This window comes from Leopardus geoffroyi, chromosome B1, assembly GCF_018350155.1.
Source record: "Leopardus geoffroyi isolate Oge1 chromosome B1, O.geoffroyi_Oge1_pat1.0, whole genome shotgun sequence".
NCBI lineage: Eukaryota > Metazoa > Chordata > Mammalia > Carnivora > Felidae > Leopardus > Leopardus geoffroyi.
Window position 1 is genome coordinate 77,358,281 of NC_059327.1, and position 21,175 is coordinate 77,379,455.

The 21,175-nt window shown below is 38.4% G+C and overlaps 1 long non-coding RNA gene across 1 annotated transcript; it reads right to left on the reverse strand.

Moving 5' to 3' along the window:
• Positions 1–629: 629 nt before the first annotated feature.
• LOC123582936 lies at positions 630–10,437 on the reverse strand. The gene is made up of 3 exons (XR_006704657.1): positions 9,783–10,437; positions 4,843–4,927; positions 630–795 (listed from the first exon to the last, which is right to left on the reverse strand). It is a non-coding gene; the product is annotated as an uncharacterized LOC123582936 (long non-coding RNA).
• Between the last annotated feature and the right edge of the window lie 10,738 nt (positions 10,438–21,175).

Below are 21,175 nucleotides of genomic sequence, written 5' to 3' on the forward strand. Positions count from 1 at the left end.
CATGGTTATTTTAATCCATTTTCTTTTAAAGGGTTCTGCAAGTTCATATAAAAGAAGTTGATCCAAGATGTTTATGTCCAACACTTTTCTGGAACTTATGTGCTATTTTCTATAAGATGACTTGATCTTTCTTTTTTTTAATTGTAGTTGACATGCAATATTATATTAGTTTCAGGTGTATGACACCGTGATTTGACAATTCTATACATTATGAAATGCTAAGGTGATTTTTCTAATGACAAAAGCTGCCAACATGTTAAAGAGTGATCAACCACTATTACCTATTTATCATTTCACCATAAATGACACTATTGAATTTTGGGCTCTCGTCAAAGCACTAAAAATTAAGTAGTATTATAATTTGGTTTTCCCTGATTCAGAACTGGTGATTCACTGCTCATTACTGTTCTTACCTTGACACACATTATATGAAATGGCTCTAAGTTTTAATTACCATACTGATTCCAATGTACTAACCATCAGTAATCATACTATATGGAGCATTCAGTCTAGTGTAAAGGAGACTCAGGATGTTTTATTATATTTTCTTCTAATTAGCTGTTTTTTTAATTGGAAATGTGGGAAGGAGATAGAGTCTTAGATAATCTTAATCAGAGATCCATCCAAAAGTGACTAAAATTGGTATTAGTAAATTGTATGTCATTTTCTGGTTGGAAATAAAATTATGTCTCATTGAAAATATCCATGTTTGTCGTTCCCCTGCTGCAGAGAAAGATCTGTAGGGTTTCTCTAAATCCCAGCCAGGAGTCAGGAAAGTGACCAAGAAGGAGGGTTCTGGAGGAGAAAATACATGTCAGGGTACAGATATAAGAGACTCCATCTACAGAGACAAGATTGAATAAAAAATGGTCAGGATCCACTAGTAATATTATATACCTGGGGAGGGGGAGGCAGGAAGATGGGTTTGAGGTACGGTAATTCCCTTGTTCCTTCCTGTTCTCCTTCACAGTAGTCAAACCTGTATCAATATCTGAGGCTCTCATGGCCTCCTTCAAGATCCTTTCCATTTTTCCTCACCAGTGTTTCCCCCAATAACACTCTTACATATCTAGTTATGTCTTGGCACGTGCTTCTGAAGGTTTTGTCCACATGTGCTTTTGTCCACATATGGACCAGGGTTTTTTCAGATTCCATATCCCTGGAATCTGTGGTAACAGGAGCACTAACAGAAGTGAAAGTGATAGAATTTGGATACAAAGAAGAAACTCCAGGAGCTATTTGGTTAGCTGTCTCTTCACATCTGGACATTTTTACCTCTTCAAGCCTAAAATACTTGGACACAATGGCTTTTACTTTGCTGTTATTATACATTGTAATGGTTTCATTTATCTAAAACCAGGCTTCAAATTGTGCTCCCTAATACCTTCGAAACAGGGCACACATCTATTTATCTCACTCTTTGAACCTTATATCTGTTTACATTCATTTACATGAATGCAGGATTTGCTTTAAGAGACATGAGACATTAAAATGAATGGATTGGGCCACATACTAGTGTCCGCTCCTCTTTTAATATGTGGCATTGGGTTTGAGCTCTTTGTCAGAGAAGAGAGGTCCAGAAATTCGCAGAACAATACAAGAGGGACTTTTTTGAGATTCAGGGCATAAACAGAGCTGTTGGGTTATGCAGGTGACAAGATATGACAAAAAGTTGGACAGGATGTCATTGTCTTGTCTTCTACAAGGATCCCAGAATAAATCTGAAATTCTTTAAAAAAATTTTTTTTTTCAATGTTCATTTATTTTATTTTTGGGACAGAGAGAGACAGAGCATGAACGGGGGAGGGGCAGAGAGAGAGGGAGACACAGAATCGGAAACAGGCTCCAGGCTCTGAGCCATCAGCCCAGAGCCCGACGCGGGGCTCGAACTCCCGGACCGCGAGATCATGACCTGGCTGAAGTCGGACGCTTAACCGACTGCGCACCCAGGCGCCCCAAATCTGAAATTCTTAAGGATAGAAGTGTTAAAAGTCTCTGTAGTTAGTACCCTTGGCTTGAATCTTGAAGTTCCAAAGACAATGTGAACAGTGGAGCCTCTCTTTCTGGCTTTATGGGTAGTGGACATGGTCCAGTTGAAGTGTGGCGATTCCAGTGACAAATGGGTTGTGGGTATATATGAGGCAATCTTTTGATCAACTCCAGAAGAACTGAAGGAAATTTTGGTAAAACTAGTTTCCACTAGTTTGTTGAGAAATAAGATTACTAAAATAATGGTCTTTAAAAGTGAACAAAAATTTAAGAATGCTTTCATTAATTTTGGGATCTCCTCCAGGATTTTAAAAATCCTTATGCAGGGGCGCCTGGGTGGCGCAGTCGGTTAAGAGTCCGACTTCAGCCAGGTCATGATCTCGCGGTCCGTGAGTTCGAGCCCCGCGTCGGGCTCTGGGCTGATGGCTCAGAGCCTGGAGCCTGTTTCCGATTCTGTGTCTCCCTCTCTCTCTGCCCCTCCCCCGTTCATGCTCTGTCTCTCTCTGTCCCAAAAATAAATAAACGTTGAAAAAAAAATTTTTTTTAAAAATCCTTATGCAGTATATATCTACAACCAATACTCACACTAAGAGAAGTAGAACCATTGCTCTTTAGCAGGATTATTATTGAAGCTGGGCAACTAGGCCCCTGCTCAGGGCCTCAAGGTTTGGGGGACCTCATTCTGGTCCTTCTCTTTGGGATCTCCCCACAGAGGGAGGAGCTGCAGCACCAGGACATGTGCCTAACCAGAGCCTGTGCCCTCCACTCTACATTACACTTGGGTTACCCTGGAATTCCTTGCCCAAATGACCCCAAGCCTGGTTCCAGAGCTAGCATGGTCTTCTTTGTTGTGGGTGTCCTAAGGGAAGACCATGGGGTCTAGGCCATAGGGTGACCATGAAAGATGATTGTCTAGAGAGGTATGGATGAAGGTTGGCTTTGTGGCTGGAGTATGCATATGGATGTGTTGGAGGCTCCATACACTGCAAGAAAAAGCTGTGTGTGAGAAGAGAAGAGTAGTGGGCCATAGAACTAGTATCTCTAAATATCCTTTTACCCCAGGCCCTGAAAATACTGGGAGAAGGCCTAAAATTGGGACAATGTCAGTGTCTTTGTTGAAGAACTGGCTCATGGAATATGGATGGGGATTTTTAGAGATCATGTCTGGCTTGATAAATATTTATGAATTGAGATAAGAGTTGAATTTGGAGAGATTTTTGCAGGTGGCCTTCAAGCTCCTGGGAAGAAACTACTCATGAGGGAAGAGCCTTAAGTTTGCAGCCTTACTAGAGTTTTCCAAACATCATAATTTATCCATAATTCCTCGACATATATGAGGAGAGTAGGGATACATGGAAAGTGATTTTCTGTTTATATTTAGTCCTGAAGACTTCTAAAAAGACCAACTCTTTTTGTGCATAAAAGGGGATGTGTCAAGGTTTTAGGTATGTGCCTTTCTTCATAAGTGTAGTGATAATGTCATTGCTGTGGTGATTAATGAAATGTATATTTGTGTTTTATTGTCTTTCAAAAAATTTTCAGTTTTAATTGATCGTGCAGTAAATATCAACAGGTATAACTGACATAAATAAAAGTCTTTGGTGTAGGCAAGCACTTTAAAGAGAATAAAGACTCTTAAGACCAAAAGGTAGGGAACCACTGGGTTAGACATTAACTGTTTCTCACAGTGATATGGACAGACAAATCACTGCTTAGATACACAAGTGTTTTGCTAATAGCTATAAGAAGGGGGCAAAATGCACTGTGATTTTACTCCTGCCCAGTAAAGCAGTGGAATGTTACTTTTCTATTACACCCACCAATAAAGACACTGACCAAAACAAGACAAAACAAATCTAGGTGACTTACTAAAACAATCACAGCAAACTGTTGACTTTTTACTCCTGATCTTGTTGATAGGAATCAGAGTGGGATAAGGAGGCCCGTACCCAGGTGAGATTTCCTGGGCAGTATTCCTGACCCCATGGGAAAGACAGAGGACAGTGAGGTAATGATTCAGAGGATGAGGATGGAACCACTAACATCTCATACTGGAAAGCTGGCCTGTGTATTTTTGCAAGTCTTAACCAGTGTCCTTTGCTCCTGAAGGTATGTGAAGGACTTCTCACCTATAGACAAAGAAGTCACCATGAAATACAGAGGGAAATTCTTACTCTGAAGTGGACCTTGGGTGAATGCATGGAATATTCTAGATGGGGGTGACAGTGGAGAGATTGTGGGAAGGAACAGGGTGCGACATAGATCTGTTTTGCAACGCATGTCATGACTGAGGTGCTAGGGATGGAAGCAATACAAAAAAGTTGGATTTATGGTGCAACTCTTTCTTGGGTCCCAACTCTGAAGACGTACACAGGTATATTAGTCTCTGCCAAATAATTATTAGAAGAGTGAACTTTATAAAGGAATATAAGTATGTTGTCAGAAGGAGAGAATATATAGAACAACTTTATTTCCTGGCTTACTCTTATCTTCCTCCCACTGTTATCTGTATAGCAGGAATACTATTTTGAAACAATTTCAGATATTTTCCATTTCTCTTAATTCTTGCCATCTCAGCCTTTCATGCAATAAGAAGAGGCAGCACTCAGCCAGAATAACAATAAAAAATAATAACTAATACATAGTGCCAGACACTGTTCTAAGAACTTTATAGAAAGTCTCTTTCTTAAGCATTTATAGGCAGAACACCTTGTCTTTTGTTGTTGTTGTTGTTGCTCTGTACTTTTTCTTTCATTTTATTTAAGAAAGGGAATGTTCTTAGGGAAACTTCCAAATTCATTTTTGCACTTCTTATTTTATATGTTAGAAATAAAATAGGGTTGAACTGAATACCTGTTTCCATTCTTTTGTAGAAGGTCTCTGAGAGGTCTCCAGTTCCTGACTAGTATGAGACAGAGAAGCTCAACACTCAGTGGTTCTGGAGACAAAAATAAGAGCTCAGAACAAAATCTCTAAGGGTTTATATGTGGTTACAGCAAGGAGGATCATATTAGTAAACATTACTTCACCTACCTTCTATAAAATGCTTACAAATATAGATTCTACTGATGTCAGATTTCATAACTGCATACAGTAGGACAAAGTAAATTCTATCACGTTTTTGTACACATAGAAAATGGTACTTACATCATTGGATTACTTATTTGTTCAAAGAGTTAGTGCCAGTGACCTAGAGTAATACTGGAGAGTAAACAGAAAAACAATCATGTTCAAGCCTGAACTGAAGTGAAATTACAAATATAAAATCTGTTTGCTATATCAACCAGCAAATGCTTCAAAAGATCATTTGGAAGAATGAGAAGAAATACAAGTCTTTTAGCACAGTTGTGTAAAAACTTATTTATTAAAATGCAGTTGTGATTGTTTGGATCAATTCAGAGTTAAGAAACTTAGACCCCCTTTGAATTACTTAAGACTTAGCTTTGTATTTGCTACAAATGATCCAGTCATAATATACACATGTGTTTTAAATATACTTGGAGTCTCTGAAAAGGAGTAATATATGTATTTGACTATGTGAATGATCACAGCATGAAGAACTATTACATGTTATCCTTTGAGTTACAGTTTAAGATAAATTTGATCTTTCCTTTTCATGCACAAGACATTCAAACTCACATAACTACATGTGCATCAGGGAGGTATACAATTCAGAATTCGCAAATATGTTCACATATTTATTCTACTTGCATGGTTCTCTTCAAAATAAGCTGTAATAGAATTTTAAAATCAGCTTTTGACATCATATCATTGTTTTAACTTGATAATTCAGATTGATTGGCACAAATGACAAAACAATCCCACATTCTAGGCATATGCAGGAGTAATTGTGTATCTAGTAATTAATAAAATCTTTCCTTGATATTCTTCTCTTTAAGTAAACCAAGAGAGTTAGAAAATGAAACCTGGGACCTAGAGTGTCCCTGCTTAGAGGAATAAAAAATCTTAGATCTAAAAAACATGGCACAAAGTGGCCAAAATGAACAAATCAGGAGACTATAGATGCTGGCGAGGATGTGGAGAAACGGGAACCCTCTTGCACTGTTGGTGGGAATGCAAATTGGTGCAGCCACTCTGGAAAGCAGTGTGGAGGTTCCTCAGAAAATTAAAAATAGACCTACCCTATGACCCAGCAATAGCACTGCTAGGAATTTATCCAAGGGATACAGGAGTGCTGATGCATAGGGGCACTTGTACCCCAATGTTTATAGCAGCACTCTCAACAATAGCCAAATTATGGAAAGAGCCTAAATGTCCATCAACTGATGAATGGATAAAGAAATTGTGGTTTATATACACAATGGAGTACTACATGGCAATGAGAAAGAACGAAATATGGCCCTTTGTAGCAACGTGGATGGAACTGGAGAGTGTGATGCTAAGTGAAATAAGCCATACAGAGAAAGACAGATACCATATGTTTTCACTCTTATGTGGATCCTGAGAAACTTAACAGAAACCCATGGAGGAGGGGAAAGAAAAAAAAAAAAAAAGAGGTTAGAGTGGGAGAGAGCCAAAGCATAAGAGACTCTTAAAAACTGAGAACAAACTGAGGGTTGATGGGGGGTGGGAGGGAGGGGTGGGTGGGTGATGGGTATTGAGGAGGGCACCTTTTGGGATGAGCACTGGGTGTTGTATGGAAACCAATTTGACAATAAATTTCATATATTGAAAAAAAAAATAAAAAAATAAAGAAAGAAAAATAAATAAATAAACAAATAAAAAACATGGCATGATGGACACTTTACTGTGAGAGTGTTGACTTACTACGAGGTTGTAAGAATTGCTCCTATAATCACATGGCACCCAAAGACATAAACATAAATGTAACTGCAAACACCCTCATGCACACACACTCTCCTGTCCCATACATTTTTTCACAGTGTCATGATACTATGCTTCATTACAGAGTTTAAACCCATGGTTCTCAAACTGTGTGCCAACATACTATGAAGTGCTAGGAACTCACAAGGTCATTGCAGGATATGTAAAATATCCAAGGAAACACAGTGATACTTGTCATTTATCATAAATTGCAGGGGTACCTCGGTGGCTCAGTTAAGCGTCCAACATCAGCTCAGGTCATGATCTCACAGTCCATGAGTTCAAGCCCTGTGTCAGGCTCTGCGCTGACAGCTCAGGGCCTGGAGCCTGCTTTGTGTTCTGTGTCTCCCTCTGTCTCTGCTCCTCCCCCACTCACACTCTGTCTCTCTCTCAAAAATAAATAAACATTAAAAAAATTAAAGAAATTGCAGAGGATTAGCTTCAAGTAGTTCACAGTCTCAATATTAGCGCTACATTACTTTCAGTGATGCTGTATCTTTATAACACTGGGTTTTCGGTGGTTCCCTTGAGAAAAAAAAATTGCTATGTAAAAATCAGTATGGAATAGGGAGGGAATGTGGGGTGTACAATCTGATTCTGAGACTTGAGAATCTTGTGTGCCCAAAAGGCTCACACATCCTGTTAGCAATTGCTGTAATTTATGAATGAAATAATATTTTCTTCCAATTAATGTTTATTATTTTTTCAGAGGCTGCTAAGTTCTTAGTATATAAGTACCTGTTACGTTGTTTAGACCTAGCTCCTTGATAAACAAAACTGTTAGGTATTTCTTTTTGGCCTAGAAGTGCTGTAAAAAGATTACTGTGATACTAAGGGTGTTGTGAAAATATGGGAATCTTTGGAGTAAGCATTTATTTTCATAGCAAGAGCAAAAGTCATTTTCCTAAATTGAAATTTTCAGTACAAATATTTCATGAAAAATGCTCTTTGTGAATGAAAAGAAATTTTTGTTTCATATCACTTTTCACTTCCTACTTGAGAATGTTCTCAAAAACGGCAAAAGGTAACCTTTGTGCAAATCAGAATATGGGGTAAATTCTAGGTCTTTCCTATTTTTTCCCCTCTCCATGTAAGCATCTGGCATTTGAGGAGACTAAGCACATCTAAGCCCTAAGCCCTGCAGGTGAATACTCAATCAGGTTCTGGGATTGAGTTTATTTATGTGGGAATAGGAGGGCAATGGTAATGGTTGGGAAGCCATGAAAAAAAGTGATACCTGTTCCTGATGGATATGAGGCTCAGGGTCTCCCAAGAGGAGAGACTAGAGAGGGATTGGCCCTAAACTAATGGTCCGAGGTTTTCCAACTACCTGGACACTGATGTTTTCCTCTGCTGAAGGTTCTGAACACCACCAAATCTGCATAGCATACTCCCCACCCCCCCCCCCCCCCACTCCCACCCCCAACTCCCAACACTGCTTGTCTGGCTCCATTATTTTCTGACAGGTTTTTCTCTCCTGTTTTAACCCTAGATCAATAAGAGATGGCATAGATCATGGTGGCTCCCAGACTGTAAGTTTTCACCACGATCATTCTATCATTTCCAATAAATATGTCTATATATCATTTTAATATACAAACCTAATTCTGTATTCCCAACTTAAAAATAAACAACAACCTACTTCTAGTAGAAAGCGTTGTGTTAAGTCCCAGCTGGGACTTAACACACACAGGAAGGGTTAGTGCTTATATGAAACCGGTTATTGGAGAGTCAGGATATAGTGGATGTATTGGTGTTTGTACGTAGCAGGCAGGGTGTGTGTGTGTGAGAATATGCCCTGAAAAACTGGAACTTGGAATACCCAGAGCAATGAGAAAAGGTGTCTGGCTTTTCCTGTTCTCCTAACTCTCCAATCACTGAGAGGTCATTGAGGCATGTCCACTAAAACTGCAGCAGGTAACTGATGCTGACTTCCTGTGACTGTATCAAATAAGAAATAAAAAAAATGGGAAGAACCAAAACCCATTAAGCAGAGACATGTAAGCAATATTTTAAAACAATCTGATGATAGAAATATAATGTATTAAGATGACCTAATGAAAGCAGCATCCATCTTGTTAGTTCAGATGAAAGAATGAACACTAGAGGTCACATCATCCCCAGCACTGCTTAACTGGCCAGGAAACACGTAGACCCAGGTCCAGGAGCTAGGAATGCTTGCTCATCATTCAAAGGAACATAAAGAAATGCAACCCCACTAGCTTACACAAGTATAAGTAGTTAGTTTGAGCACAGTCAGCTAATCAGCACTATCTTGAACACACAGGCACCAGATGCACCTAATAAAATCTCTAACATGAAGACAGAAGAGATTTTTCAGATTCCAAGTCGTCTTGAGATGGAACAAAACTCGGTGGGACCAGACAGAGTGGCACCAATAACAACTAAATAACATGCATTAATAAGACCTCATGGACCTCCAATTAAGTGTCCACCTTCTCATAAGACCCCTGGCCAAATTTTGCCCTTAAAACCCTTCACTGGAAAGCCATCTTGGAGTTAGGAACTTTTGAGCATTAGCTCCCAGTTCCCCTGGGTGGTGCCACGTCAATAAATGGTCTTATCCTCCTTCACCGCAAAAGCTGTCAGTTTTTATTGGTGTTTTCGTTATTTTATTTTATTTATTTTTTATTGCGAAGGGCGCATCAGGTGGAGGAATTCTCCTTTGGTTTAGTTACACTAGGGGTCTTTCTCGTGTCTATGTGGAAATCAGAAAACCTTAATTTTTACAACAGTAACACATCATACCTAGTGACAACCAAATATTTGGAGAACTGTTTGCAAACACTCAGAGCCTTGTACCCTTTTTGCATGTAAAATCCCTTGTAGTGAACAAGCTTCCCAGCGGTTCTTGAGAAGAATCTGAAAGACGGTCTCCGGGGCTGTGGCCCTCAGTAAGACAATGAATCAAGCATTTACTAACTTACTCTGAGTCGGCTTTCTTTCTGATCTCAGGCAGAGAACAACGCAGAACAGAGGCGGAAGGTAGGAGAATGTTCCTGCAGCAGCTTCTCTGGCCAGGTCTTCCTACACAGCCCCTACGAGGCAGCAATTCCGACCCTTAGGGAGTCAGTGAGGGAAAGCTGCCCTCCTCGTGCGTGTAGCCGAGAGGGAACCCAGAGGTGGAGTTCCGAAGTGGCAACTCCGTGGTTCTTATTTCCAGCGGTTACCTAGATGCCTTGCATCCATTTTCTAGTAGTCCTGGACCACAGACTAAGAGGCCACAGGCCTATAAAAACTTCTCAGCTAACAGCCTATAAGTTCGTGACGACCTCTGAATCTTGGTAAACTGCGGCTACATCCGAGGTTTGGCAACGGCCATAGTTTTAGGTGCAGCAGTGTCCCTCTTCAAATGCTTGGGACGTCTCTTTGCCTGGGGAAGCACTCATTTACACCCCGAGGGCACTATCCCGTTTCTTAGCAACTCTGTCAAGACTTGGAAGCCTCAGCCACAGATGCGGGCTTGAGGGAGAAGCGCCCCCACAGCACGCAGGCAAGGGCCCCGCATGGCCGCCCCAGCCAGTGGAGGTCCGAGGTGGAGGGAGGGAGGGCGCGAAGGGAGGAGGGCCGTGCTGGGGGGCGGGGCTTGGCCAGACCGGAAGGTGAAGGCGCTGAACATCCTGGAGGCTCCAGGCGCTGTCGAGGGGCTGAGCTTCAGGAGACTCTGGTGAGCTGCGAGTGCCAGTCAGGGGTTGCAGGAAGGTTTGGGCGAGGGTTGGGGTGTGTTTGGGGGACGTGTATTGTGGTTTTTAATACTTAAGCTTTGTAGAGTGGACAAACCTTTCAGGCATTGTTTATATGGCAAAAATATATTTATGAAACGCAGTACATTTTAAACAAAAAATGTGCAGAGAAAGTCTGGAGTTAATCCAAAGTGATAGAAAATCAGGATTGTGAGCAGGCGTCTTGCACAGCCAGTGTTGGGCATCTAGGATGCTGCAAGTTCTAGGAGGGGCCCCACTGCCTCCTGCCCAGTGCGATCCTGTCACTGGGTTCCTGGTCCCAAACAAATTTTCCACAATGCCTTTTGTATTGAGGCCTTGTTTTGCCTAAAACTGTGCAATGAGAAAGTGTTGAAGAAAATAGCGAAATAGCAGAGCAACCGAGAAAAGCAATTACATGGAAAAGAAGATGTGACTTCATACAAAGCAACTGTTTTTTAACAAATTGTTAATGATGTAGTAATCAGAAAGATGTTTTGAACATCTAAATACTAAAATGATACTTTAATAATTATGAATAGGCATTTTTACGGCTTTAGTTTCTTTTTAGGAAGGTGACAGCATTGTGCCAAAAGCTCTAGCTAGGACTGGCACACTCATAGGAAGCATTACTGTTGTATGTAACTGGTCATTGTGGAGTCAAGATATAGTAATTAAGTAGGTGTGTGTCGTGGGTGGGGTGTGTGAGGTGGGGGCACACATATGGATTTTCTCTTTTAAAAATAATGCAGTCTGGTGAGCATTTGTGCATACACCATTCACCATTCAATTTTTAGGAATGGATTACTGATGTTAGTGCTTTTAGTGATTTATCTAATCCTTACCACAGATTATTTAATTTGCCAAAGTCACACAGCTAGTTAATGGTAGAATCAGGATTGGAACCCAAGAAACCTAGCTCCAATATTTGTGTGTGTGTGTGTGTTTTAATGTTTATTTATTTATTTATTTATTTATTTATTTAAACTTTTTTAACATTTAGACACAGTGAGAGATAGAGCACAAGCAGGGGAGGAGCAGAGAGAGAGGGAGACACAGAATCCAAAGCAGGCTCCAGGCTCTGAGCTGTCAGCACAGAGCCCAGTGCGGGGCTAGATCTCACTGACGGCGAGATCATGACCTGAGCTGGAGTCGGATGCTCAACTGACTGAGCCACCCAGGCGCCCTAAGTGTTTGTGTTTTTAACCACAACTCTATGTAGATTCTAAATGATACTTTCAAAATGGTCTGATTTTAACGCCCTAAAAGAAACAGCCATGACAGTGGCTTTTAATGGCAAAAATCTGATATTGGAAGAAAACCTTTTTGCCCTTATCCCTCTAGGTTGTCTTTGTTCTCTCTCCCTCACCAGTCCCATTTCTGCTTCCCCTTTCAAATCAAAACCCTTTAGGGTTAGAACTTCTGAGAAGCTTTGGGCCTGTGTTCGCAGAAGGGACTTGTGTGCTGCTTCTTATTGATTACCAGCATGTTTATTGTCATTTCTTTCAGGGCAACAGACCCTTAGACACAGTAAGATCTAAAGAGTAAATAGTTTAGGCTTTGCAGGCCATACGGTCACCATCATGAGGACTCAGTGTTGCTGTTGTTGGGTAAAAGTAGCCCTAGACAGTACATAAATGAATGGGACATGGTTGTGTTCCAAAAAAACTGTTTACAAAATCAGGTGGCCAGCTGGACTTGGCTTGTGGGCCAGGCTGTGGTTTGCCTACCTCCAATCTAGATCTTTATAACATTTTTATGAATAATAGTTAATGTATATCAAGTGCATGCTGTGTGTCAGGCACTGAGCAAACACATTAACATGTGGACTCATTCAATACTCATACTAACTCTATGAAATAAGGACTTTTAAAATCCTGTTTTAAAGATAAGGAAATCAAAACGTACAGAGATTAAGTTACTCAGTTTTTCGTAGGCAGACTGGGACTTCAGAGATTTTGCTCTTAAATCTATTAATAGGTGAAACAAGGTTATTGTTTTGTAAGTATGCCAGTATTATTTTATTTTGATTTCATTACTCATTCTGATACATTTGGAAACTTCTCTGTTACCATTCCAGTTATTCATATTGCCTTTTGAGATCTAGTCTGCAGTTTTTTTGCTTATGGGCTTGACATTTCTATCCTGCACCTTTAAATTTAAATAAAAATCCTGATTGCCCATTTTGCATTTGATGCTTAGCATGTAGTCATTAATATTTATATAAGGCTTACAAAACCCTATCTGTTTATGGATGGAGTATAAAAGATCTAATGACTTTGAAGAACACTTAAGAGCAGTATCCAAGTATTTGGGGATAAGTGCTTTTGGAAACACTCAACAAAACTATAGTGGAAGATGCAGAGACAAGATTACTTCTCTTTGCAAAAAAGGACCAAAGACAAAAGACCATCCTGGGAACTTGAGGTTTTTTCTTTTCAAGTATGCACGTGCCAGCTGAGAAAGCTGGAACAGATCAAATAGAAGGGTGTAATTCCAGGGGCATAACTGAAATCCTTTGTGAAAATCTTTGGTCTTTCACCAAAGTATCGTGGCTCCAAATCTGACGTCTGGTGAATCTTACAGACACAATGATATCATTAAGCAAGCAGGCACTAGAAATCATCAGGAAATAATTTTTACATGCAATAAGATATATGTTCTTTTGAACATAGTGTTTTAACTTAATAAAAAAATTACCATACACTCTGAAGTGTATCTAAAAGAAATAGTCGTTCTATTTAGAGTTAGTGAATTTGCAGGGTACTCATAAGAATGTCAGAGGAAAACTTACTTCATGGTAGTTATTTTTTTAACTGCAGAAAAGTTTAAACAAAGGCCTCAAGGAATACAACAAACCATGTTATTTTTGTGCCAAACATTCTTGGTTTTAGCCTTTAAGTAGTATGTCTGTTTTCCAGTAAAAACAAAAACTAAAGCCCAGAATATAGAACCCTGCTTAAGGCTTTGTAATAGATCAGGACAGAGGTGCTGACCGAATCTAAGTTTCCTGAATGTTTTTCAACTCCTTATACAACTGGATTAAACAAATAGCTGATAGAGAAAATTAAGTCATTTTAGGCAGAAGTTTCTGGCAGTCCCCCCCCGCCACTTAAAAAAAATTCAATTAGAATAAATCAATAACATTATGGAAGTTTGCTGAGCGTTATAACTGTTTCAGTTTTTGAATATATACTGAAACTGTATTATCCTGTTCTCTTTATAGCCTAAATATATTTCACTGCAGAAATTGACATTAGATGAAGAAGTCACTTTGCCCACTGTTATTAGGTCATTAATATGAATACAACTCTTGTGAACATCAAAATAATCAGAGAATGTGAGAGATGAAGGGGACTTTAGAGACCATCTACTGTGCAAAGTTCCTTAGCTGCAACAATAGGAGCATTTTGGACTGGATGTTTTTCGGTTTGGGGAGATATAAGTCTTGTGCACAATGGGGAGTTTACCAGTACCCCCAGTCTCTATCCACTAAATGCCGATAATTCATTCACCAGTTTCAGCTGTGACAATCAACAATTTTTCAATATTGCCAGTGCTACCTGGGGGCAGGGGAGTGGTAGTGGTGCAAAATTACCCTCAGTTGAGAACCACTGATCTAGTGCAATCTCTTCATTGTAAAATGTTAATGTTGTACTGATGTTTTCTGAATTAAGAAACATTTCCTTATTTACCTAGTTAATATTATAGCCAAGTCTAGTGTGTCCGAGGTAAGAGAAAACAAAGAATGTCATTATGGATATCTTAAAGCCTCACATTAAATAAAATTGACAGATGTAAAACTTTTATTGACTGAGTTTCTTCTTGCTTTTATGGTACTTTCTGTTATGTTTATTTCTTTATCTAGGGCCTTGAGATTTTGCTATAGATCAGTGGTATGCAAAGTCACTGAACTTTAAATTTAGTGTTAAATATAGCTGTTAAATTTAACTGATTTTTTTTTTTTTTTGGCAAGACTTTCTCAGAAGCAATGTGTGGATTTACACTCTAGTGCAAGCTGCTATCTCCTCACTATACTATAACACAGTTCACAGACAAGTGCCAGTCTATGGTCCCTTTTGGTAGTGCTAATATAGATGATTAGGCCTTTAGGGGGCTCCCTATCCTGGCCCCCATTTCTTACCTTGGAGCTCTCTTCTCTGCCTGGCATATTCACAAAGCAAATCACATTATTAACTGTACTAAATTTATTACATGTAAATAATTCTTTGTTAGTTCTCTAAAAATTTTATTTGCATCTTTATAAGAATGTGTAGTAAGAGAGATGTTTTGAGACAGGTAAGTGTCTGAATGGCATCACTGATTCTTTCAGACATTGATAAATTCTATAAATACATACATCTATATATCTGTATTTGTATCTATATCTATGTCTATGTCTGTATCTCTCTATATATCATCTATATCTATCTATATCTATCAGAGAGAGAGAGAGAGGGAGAGAAAGAGAGAGAGAGAGAGGATGAGAAGGGAGGTAGGCAGGTAAAAGTGGTGGGGGTATTTCCAGCAAGAATGTTTAGGTGGAGAGAAGCATGTGTACAGATTCCAAGGCAGGAAGGAGCATGGTACCTTCCAGAATGGGAAGAAGTTAACTGAAGCTAAAGCTAGAGTTCAAGGGAGAAATGAGACCTTGAAAAAGTAACAAAAGGCAGATGGTAGGGAGCTTGTAAGCTAAATTAAGTAGTTTGGGTTTTATCGCAAGGACAGCGGAAAGCCAGGGATGATTTAGTAGAGATTTAACAGAGAATATCTATCAGAAACCATTTCCAATGATCCAAAGTTTTCCAGTTTTTTTTTTTTATTGCTTTCATCATAGAACTGGTCTTAAAAGTGACCTAGAGAAGAACTAAATCATAATTATAAGAATATCAAAGAAATGTCATTTTCTAACTGTGTTTGTGGAATGATGCCAAACTAAACAGAGTGATCAACATCAGATCACAATTTCACACAGATATGAGGATATTTGGTTCAGAACCTAACAGCCAGGAAAAAGGTCTAGGAATATGACCAGATCTTTTAGGTAAGAGAGAAAAGCAACAGTTTCTAAATTCAACTTAGAAAACTGATGGCCACAATAACTTCTATTAGCTTTGAATAAATAACCTTAGCCCTAACTAGAGCATGCACATTTGGAAAACAGTCACAGTTTTGGAGAAATCTGCTGTCAGTTCAATTTTTGTTCTGCTGATGGAACAATCTGTTCCTGTTATGGTGCCCTGCTACCTCGATGAAATAGAGAGATTGCAAGCTGTACAATTGGGAAACCAACAAAGTCAAGCTGTCCTGACTTTTCTGGTTTAGCCTTTGAATTGTCAACTTAGATATAAACTAGGACATGTTTAACACAGGAGGAGGCCCATATTGCTAACCCCCAAATGTAGAATGCTTATTACTTTTTCCAGATTTAATTAAACATATGATTGTTCTATGCAATATTAGGGGGTGTGGCCAATGAATCAGAGGATGACTAAAATAATCATGGTGCTCTTTGATGTAAAACCAGAGTTTATATAACAGTGGGGTCTGGAAATAACTTCTGTCATTTTTCAGTTTTAAAGAGTAAGTCTGACTTCTTACTGTACTTCATGTAGATGACCAAGAAAATGAGAACATTATTAATAGTAAGTTCTAGTTAGTAGTTTTCCCTGAAGCTACTGGAAAAAATTATTTTCATATCATGAACTAATAAACAGGAACCTAGTATGTTATGTATGCTCTCTCTCAGACTTTGAAATGCAGGAAGTATTTTATTATATGTTAGAAAAAAATATCATTGTCAGGATTATTTTGGGACATATATCGGGTAAAAGTACCACTCAAAATGTTTTAAAATTAGTTAAATATTTGACACAGTATTTTGAGATTCTTAGTTAAATGCAAAGGACTTCTGTGAGTTTTTGCTTTAAGATATCAAATTCTTTTCTTTTCTTTTCTTTTTTAAAATTTTTAACGTTTATTTATTTTTGGGAGAGAGAGACAAAGTGCAAGTGAGGGAGAGGCAGAGAGAGGGAGACACAGAATCTGAAGCAGGCTCCAGGCTCTGAACTGTCAGCACAGAGCCTGATGTGGGGCTCGAACTCACGAATTTTGAGATCATGACCAGAGCCCAAGTCGGATGCTCAGTCGACTGAGCCACACAGGCGCCCCTCAAATTCTTTTCAAATGAGGGTTTGGGGAAAATTATTTTGGTCATGTTGGCTTTAGTAATAATTGAATTCATTCATTGTGCTTTATTTCCTGCCTTTTTAAATACTAATTTTGATTCTGAGAAAATTAAGAAAGTCAATGTGTGATAAAGACATTATTTTCTTTTACTCAAAAAAAAATCTTAATAATTTTCAACTCAGTTTTGTATCACAATTATGGGGTTACATTAAAAAGGGTTTTTTAGGGGTGGTGCCTGGGTGGTTCAGTTGGTGGAGTGTCTGACTCTTGATTTTGGCTGAGGGCATGATCCCAGGGTCCTTGGGCTCCATGGTGAGCATGCAACCTGCTTAAGATTCTCTCTCTCTCTCCTTCTACCCCTCTCCCCTGCTCTTGTGTGCTCTCTCTCTCTCTCTCAAAAAAAAAAAAAAAAAGATCTTTAAAACCTGTATATTTTGTTCTTCTTTTTTAATTTTTTTTTTTTTTTTTTTTTTTTTTTTTAGTAGGCTCCACACCCAGCTTGGAGCCCAATACAGGGCTTGAACTCATGACCCTGAGATCAAGACCTGAGCTGAGATCAAGAGTTGGATGCTTAACCGACTGAGCCACCCGGGCGCCCCTGTTTTCCTTTTTTTGTGGAGGTTAGAGGTGATTGTTAGGCTACAGTTGGAACTTTGAGCAATATTGTTATTCTGTCTACATGATTCTTGAACATAATAGGAGAAATTTCTTTACTGGGAACAGAACAAAGATGTAAGTATAAAAATTGCAGAGTGAAAATGTTATAATGCCATACTGAAAAACTAGTAATTCCTACTAGTTTTTAAGCAGGAGTGGAGGGATTGGCTACGGTAGAGACATGTCGATCAAGAATGACTGATGGCTTGGAAGAGAGCACTGGGGATGTCAGACTTTTTTGGTGGGCAGTGGGTGTCTACAACTAGCTACATTTTCTGAGGAAAGAGGAATGGAAATGAAGGGGATTTGATTTACTGTTCATGTTTATTCACTCTCACCTCAGTGGCTACTCTCCATATCTTTCCAGCCATTTGCTTTTAAGAGGAAAATTTCTAATTATTATTTTTTGGTTCCATCACAGTGATGCACACTAAATATGAATAGTTTAGGCAGACTGATAGTAGTTAGGGAATCCAGTAAATAGTTTTCCCCAAACTGAGATATTTGAACAGTCTTCTTTTGATTTCCACTATTGCAGTTAATTAATAATATTGATTCTCAGACTTGATCATTATTAAGCATTTCTCCATATAGTTAAATCTAAATGCTTTTTAAAATTCTTGTTTATGATTTACTAAAGATTTTTTTGTTTAGATTTTTAAATTTATTTTTTAAAGTAATCTTTACACCCAACGTGGGGCTCAAACTCACCACTCAGAGATCCAGGTTTGCTTGCTCTTCTGACTGAGCCAGCCAGGTGCCCCACCCACAATAAAGATTTTCACATATTTTTTCCTTCTCTTTCTGTTCCTTCCAATTTCTCAAGCTTCTCACCATTTGTAATGTGTAGTATATGTAGTGAGTGCTGAACTAACCACTTCTGTGTTTGAACATGATTTTTACCCTTTTAGACCCTTTTTTACTCATCTGGAAATGAAGGAGTTGGACTAAAGCAGTGTATCTCAGTGGGGATTATCATAAGTCAGGTTCTGTGCAAACAGATTCAGAGGGGGAGACTTGAATGCACAAGCTTTACTTGTAGATGCTTACAAGAAATGCTCCTGGTCTGAAGTTAGGAGGGCAGGATGGGGCACAGGGAGAAGCTGAGCTGCAGTAGGATAGCAACTGATGTCTCAGCCAATCCTACAGGGAGCCATGGAGAAAGGAAAGCCCTGTGGAATTGTCCTAAGTAGATGTAGAGGAGTCAGGCCTTTGCAGCTTTTACCAGATACCACCTATGGGTTTCTCCTGGGAGGTGCAGTAATCTGGAGCAATGCTCAGTGAGGGGCATAGCTGTGAACCATAAACAAACAATATTCCTAGCCCCTGGGGCATTGGTCTTGAAAAGAGGTTCAGGGCAGAATATCTACTTCTACTACTAGTACTTTGGGCAGAACGATTCCTTGTTACGTGGAAATAGCCCAAGCATTGCAGCTGTGTAACATCCCTGTCCCTACCCACCAGGACTATAAAATACTTGCCATATTTCCAAACAACCCCTGGGACCCTGGTTGAGAATTATAGGAGATCACTAGGCTAAAGCTTTGCTCAGTCTACAGAGGATCTAATGATGTTGTTTCTGGACGAGTGAGTGTATTTGGGATGAGAGTACCACCTGATCAAAGTTAGAAAAGATTTGGCAAAAGATTGAGTGTCCTAGGACTCAAATAATGTTGTGCTGAGCCTAGTTGAATATAAATAGTTCTGGGGAATTACTGGCTCAAAGGGCATGAAGATTTTAAAGAATGTTGTTATGTGTTACTCTGTGAAGTGGTTGGGCCAATTTCTCTTCCTCCTAGCAATCTAGCAATCATATACTTTTACTATTTTCTCTCTATTAACTTGGATCTCTGTAAATTTCATTGATATTGTGGACAGAGTCTGGGAAGATAGGTAAGGAAATGGGGCTTGTGTACCACAAGCTATGCTACTGTGTGTGCTTTTATCCAGGTTTCACTAATGCTTAAAAGAACCCCTCTGGAAACATGAGGAGAGCCAGGCAGAAGGGAGTGGGAGAATTGCTGGGCACCTTATCTACAATTAATGTTTAAGAAAAACCAGAAGGCTTAAAAGAGATAAAGATTTATGGGTAAGAAAATGGACATATTTTAAATATTCACTATACAATTCAATCTTTCTTGATGGTAACCCTTTATTAGATCAGTTTAGTTTAGATTAGTTTAGATTAGTTCAACTCTGTCTTTTTTATATCTATTAACAGTTCAAAAAGAAATATCTGTAGTTAGCCTAGTCTTGTTCCCAAGAGGCCAGCTGGTGCTGGGTTTGGCAGCTTCTTTGGAGAAAGACTCAATGGGTGTGGAGACTAAAATAACAAATTTGTTTTGAATACTGAGTGATTCCAGAACATGATTTGAGACTTGAAAAATTAATTGCAGAAGTATCCAACTAATATCTGTGAACAGGAAAACCTGCTGTCTTCCACATTTACACAAAATTCTTGATGTGGTCAATTTCAAGATCCTTTATTTTCTTCCTGCTTATTTTCATTTTCTGTAATTACAGTTCATACACTAATTAAATTGTCATCGTATTGTAGTGTGTCAGTAGATAATGATGCTTTTCTACGTTGATAGAACATGAGTCAGCCAATCAACAACATATGTTGGACCCCTAACGTTGAGTTACCCATGTCACTTGAAAAACGATTTGATGTGTGAAGAGACTTATATTTGACTTCGGAAAGACTAAAGTTATAATGATGAAATCAAGACTGTGTATTAGCTGTGTCCCTTGGTTTTACATTTTTAGAAGTGACTAATCAATTATCCTAAGTATGAAAAAATGCTAGGAAGTTTGGTGTATTTTGCTATAACAGCAAAAAAACACAACAACAGTATTCTATAAAAAGATTGGTTTTCTGTAATTAATGTTTATGGGTCTATTAAAATAGGTTGATATTTTAATCTAGATTCTTTCATTGTAAGAAATGCAAATAATTACTACAAGGGAAAAACACATTTATTAAAGAAAAGTCAGGAGCTATGGAAACAAAAGGAAGAAAACAAAAAATACTCATAATTCAACCATTTTTAAACAACTATGTTTATATAAACCTTGGTTTAAATTCTTCCAAGCTCTTTTCTTCTTTTTTGGTTACACCATTCCAGACTTAAAAAAATACATTTAGATACGTATAAAATGTATTATTAATAATTATTTCCTAGCCTACTTTAATCAAATGATAGTATATATCATGAACAACTTTATAAATTTGATCTACTTTATTTTTCTGAACAAATGAATAACACTTCATACTATGGAAACACTATAATTTGACAAATAAATTGAGGGACATTTATGTTGTTTTAAATATGCTGTTATTTGGCACAGCATGATGACTATAATTAACAATACTGTATTACATACTTGAAAGTTTTTAAAAGGATAGATCGTAAAGGTTGTCAACACACACACACACACACACACAGAATTGTAATTATGTGAAGGAATGGAGATGGAGATGTTAACTAACTTTATTGTGGTAATTATTTTGCAATATATACATGTATCTGATCATCATACTGAACATCTCAAACTTACATATGTGATGTGTCAATCTCTCAACAAAGCTGGGAACAAAATAAATTTAAAAAGCCATTGTTTTAAGTAATTCTTCATTAATATCTTTGTGTATAATTCATTGAATACTTGTTAGGTTAGCTTCTTAGAAACATTCCTAGCAGAATTGCCAAGTTTGAAGGCATGTACATTTTAAATTTGATACAGATTGCCAGATTTCTTTCCAGAATGGT